This window comes from Dreissena polymorpha, chromosome 11, assembly GCF_020536995.1.
Source record: "Dreissena polymorpha isolate Duluth1 chromosome 11, UMN_Dpol_1.0, whole genome shotgun sequence".
Lineage (NCBI taxonomy): Eukaryota > Metazoa > Mollusca > Bivalvia > Myida > Dreissenidae > Dreissena > Dreissena polymorpha.
Window position 1 is genome coordinate 64,714,715 of NC_068365.1, and position 5,000 is coordinate 64,719,714.

General features: G+C 34.2%; 1 protein-coding gene across 1 annotated transcript in view; it reads left to right on the plus strand.

Moving 5' to 3' along the window:
* The window catches only part of LOC127849905 (thioredoxin domain-containing protein-like), a 322,209-nt gene that overhangs the window by 218,435 nt on the left and 98,774 nt on the right, over positions 1 to 5,000 (plus strand). The gene's annotated exons all lie outside the window — the stretch shown is intronic.

Genomic DNA, 5,000 nt, shown 5'->3' on the forward strand with positions numbered 1-5,000 from the left:
AGTAGTAGTAGTAGTAGTAGTAGTAGTAGTAGAAGTAATAGTAGTAGTAGTACTAGTAGTAGTAGTAGTAGTAGTAGTAGTAGTAGAAGTAGTAGTAGTAGTAGAAGTAGTAGTAGTAGTAGTAGTAGTAGTAGTAGTAGTAGTAGTAGTAGTAGTAGTAGTAGTAGTAGTCGTAGTAGTAGAAGTAGTAGAAGAGTAGAAGTAGTAGTAGTAGTAGTAGTAGTAGTAGTAGTAGTAGTAGTAATAGTAGTAGTAGTAGTAGTAGTAGTAGTAGTAGTAGTAGTCGTAGTAGTGGTAGTAGTAGTAGTAGTAGTAGTAGTAGTAGTAGTAGTAGAAGTAGTAGAAGTAGTAGAAGTAGAAGTAGTAGTAGTTGTAGTAGCGGTAGCAGTTACATTAGCAGAATCATCAGCAGCAGCAGTAGTGGTTGTAGTAGTGGTAGTATGAACTTGAACGATTGTCTGCATTTTATGAGTGATAATTATAGAAATTATTTCCAAATTGTATATTGCACAATGCGAATTCTGATTTGTAAATTAACTCTAACTGTGATCCGAGATTTTCCCCTCATTTAATTAGCAGATATTTCTCGAACTGAATGCCTCATTTGCAAATATTAGTTGGATACTGTTATCAACTGAATGTATTGAATTTGTGATTAATATGTTTGCTTTGATGATGATGATGATGATGATGATGATGGTGGAGGTGGTGATTATAATGATGACAATGATGATAATGATGATGGTGGTAGTGATTATGATACTAATGCTTCTGCAGCTGCTGCTGCTAACGATGCTGCTACTGCTGCTTAATCTGCTGCTGCTGATGTAGATGATGATGATAATGATGTTGAAGCTGATTATTCTGATGCTGCTGCTGAACATGATGCTGACGATTGTGCTGTGTTTGCTTTTACTGCTGCTTTTGCTTTTACTTTAAATGCTGCTGCTAATGGTGATGATGATGATGATGATGATGATGATGATGATGATGATGATGATGATGATGATGATGATGATGATGATGATGATGATGATGATGATGATGATGATGATGATGATGATGATGATGATGATGATGATGATGATAATGATAATGATGATGATGATTTTTTGTTTGAAAAATATTCGTCTGGTTACAACTATGGTTTTAACGGCGGTGGCAAAAAGGTGCACAAACATATATAAATATAACTACTTAATACACTCGTGTAAAAATACTGTGATGTAAGCAATACACGTTGCTATTGAATTGCGAAGAAGTGCTTATGCACAATCGATCCCTAAAATTCGTCGGTACATTTCGCATCGCAAGAATTCAGAAACACACATCGACATTGAAGAACTCATTTCCGTCCGTGTTTTTCTCGCAGAAGGTAGAGTTTATATAAGATGAATTTCATTGGACCATTTTTTTCTCAGACCTAACGTAACACGTTTATTTGTTACTAAATAATGCAAAACTACATAAATAGTAATTATCGGCTTTTGACGACATTATAAAATTAACACGCTACGCGCAGACGACAAAGGTGTAATTATCAGCTTCTGACGCGCCACGCCCAGACGACAAAGGTGTGAAATTATGTTCAGCGTTTTGCAGCTTTGACTTCGGATTAAAGACTGATGATTAGGTGCGAATTATAGTGTTGGGACCGACAAAATCACTTCGAATTAACGATTTTTTTCGGTGTAACGAAGTTCGGATTAACAATGAAATTTTACATTAAACTAAGAAGAACCAAAATCGGGACCGAAAAATAATTCGAAATAACGGTGACATCGGATTATCGGTGTTTGAAATAACGGTGTTGAAGTGTAGTTGTTTTTATTTAAACTACGAAATTTCATACCGACGAATTTCTATACGTTAACAGTAATTCCGATGACAAAACACATAGCTGATAAATGAGATAATATGTTTCATCGTCTCATATTTGTTTTTCTGTCAAGTCATACCATTTAAAAGCGTCACTACATTATCCATTGCAAGAAAGGAAGAAAGTGCATCGCGTGTAGTTTCCAATTATTTTAGCTTCAAGAGTTTGTATCAAATCTTATGTAGCTTCATTGATGGCATCAGGATCATATTAATGTCGGTCTGTCTTCTGTTATAAATAATCAAACTAGCTAAACATTTCATGGAGTTATGCAACACATAGTCATACTTTCTGTATTTCACCCGGGAAGCGAAATTGCGTGTTTTTTAAAATAATAAATTCGTTGTGAAAAAAAGCTTTCCTATTAATGTCGAGTGTTTTTGAACATTCAAATCCATAAAAAGTATGCGAAGCTGCCTGAAAAATATAAAAAAACATACCTAATTAGAGTTAAACCATTTTTACGCTATATATATGCTGCGTTCATGTGTACTTGAACTGCGTTCATTAAGCGTCTCTCCAATATTGCTTGTGTGTACATGTTCGATCATTGTCCGCAGCGAATCAAAACATATGTAAGATTATCCACCATTTTTTATAAATAATGTCTTTGAATGTTTCCATCCAAAAAGGTAAGCATTCTTTATAGGAAAGTTTGGAGACTAATGGCGTATTTAAAAGCGCCGAATTAATTATTTTGTTTTACACTATCCGTTATATCTAAAGCTATAGCCTGTTCCTCTTACTTTCGGAAGCGGCGTGATAGATACATTAATACCCGACACTTGCGCAGCCCATCTAAAAACCATTAACATCCAGGTTCTAGCCTTCTTCTGGTTTAAAATAAATAATTATTTGCACATAGTTAACGGTTCCGAAAATATTTACATAAGAGTCTATTGCAATGACATTTAAGATGGTATTTTTATGCCAATTTGTCTTTGCTATCGTATTTGCCTGTGGTTAAAGCTATTTTCAAATGGAAAAAGCAGATAATTCAAACATTGCGTAAAATAATGCCGTCATTTAAAACATTTACCAAAAGGCAATGTTAAAAAATACAAAATACCCTTCATTGAAAGGTAATATAACTACCCAGCTCGAAGTTATATTATAAGTTGCATGATATTTTACTACGGCCTACATTTTGGAGACATCCTGCTGATATAATTACATTCCACGAACAGCGCTAGTAAATTAAAACTAAGGTCATACATTCGATATGTTTTCGCATATTTAAGACTAATGAAGTTCAAGGTAGTTTATTTTAAACGAATTGTATTGTGGACTACGTGATTTTACGATTGACCACGTGACAAACTGTTGATACATCCTGCTCACGTAATCACATTCCACGAAAAGCTCTCAAACTTTTGTCTGACCGAAATTCAGTTTTTACAATAATAAAAAATACTGATGTAAAAAGTAAAACCGGTTGTAACAAGACGAAGAATTAGCATTGTTATGTAAACATATTTTTAGAAATTTGATCATACCAGTTTTACAAGTGAATAGTATTGCCGTATATGGTGCGTTTTTCTACAATATAATTTACACAAGTTACATGTAATTTTACGAATTGGGGTTGTGGAATGTATGATCGGTTGCTTGAATCAGTTTAAATGGAAGATTTAAATAAATAGACCAAAGCGCCAAGTTTCATGAAACTATCTAATGCACGTTTTTAAGCTGTTGGCATTTACTCAGTTTTGCTTTTGTTTTATTTACTGTGAATTTTACCTCAACCATCGGTAAAAATCAAAGACGAATAATTTCACGATGTATACCAAGTTTCAACAAAGTGACTTGAATACGTATTTATGTATAACTGGATAATGGACGAACTGACAAACATACATAACAGATGGAGGGCACATTTTTAGTCGTCCACGATAAACAAATTACAAAAAAAAATATACAACGTGTGTGGTATTTAGGATTGAGTGTTTGGGTAAATAGGCCTGTCTCAGATTTGACCTTGCGAACTGATTTTGTTACTCAACTTGACTCAGATTCAAACACAAGTTTCACACGCACATGTGGGCTCTAGAGTGGTAACAAGCTTAACGTTTGCGAAGCACGATGCTGAGCACTGGACATATATATTTATATCAACAGATAACCTTGATTCCTTTGTATTCAATCAACCTTAAACGAGTGATTATTTATAATTAACAATTTATTCTATTTATCGCATTCATCAATTGAATAATCAATATCCAGCACAAACCATATATTGAAAGGACCTACCTTTCTTGTGGATTGTTTTATTGATTCCCACATAAGTTGATAGCACGCAGCCGTATGTTAATGTTAGTCAAATTATGTGCGTAATCTTTAGAATTGCGCACGTGGCCTAATAAAACTGGTCCTAGGCTAATGTGCCAATGATTCAACTGTTTCATTTTAAGGAGAAAGTTGAATGTCAATTACGCACACACGTGTGTGTTTCTGCTCTGTAAGTTTAACATGCCATGGAGGATTTTACTATAAATCCTCTATGATCAGATATTGTCTTATACAAAGCGATTGCTTATTGGTTTTAAGTCGAGGGCACACTTCAAAGTCAACGGTAATACATTTTGGTTCCTCTGTTTAGCTTTGAGTATTAAACTATAATTTCGAAATAGTTTTCCACAGGAAAAGACAAAGTGTAGCGTGCTACTTTAAATCTCCTCGATGAGAGTCAAGGTCGCAGTACAAGGTGAAGAAAACTTGATTGTTTTCTCTTTCTTTGTAATGTCCCAGAGGACGTAAATTTTACTTCGTATTTGTTATGACAAATACAAGATGATGTCTGTAATGTAACTCGTATCGCACTGTGAAAAGTGGTATTTAAACAAGGATACCAGGTAATGTATACGACAATTGGTGAATATTGTACCCATGTGAATGCTTCGGGGGCATTATGGCCTTCTTTTATGTACCGAACACTCAAACGGAAAAATAATATAAATGATATGAAACAGGCTTTATTCGACCATCATTACCTGGTTTATATTGGCAGCCGATTTATGAAAACGAATATCTATACTAGGTGATTTGATAAGCTTCTTCGGAAATCGGGTTAATCACAAATCGACATTTTGAAAGTGATATATTAATTGTAACTTATAGTTAT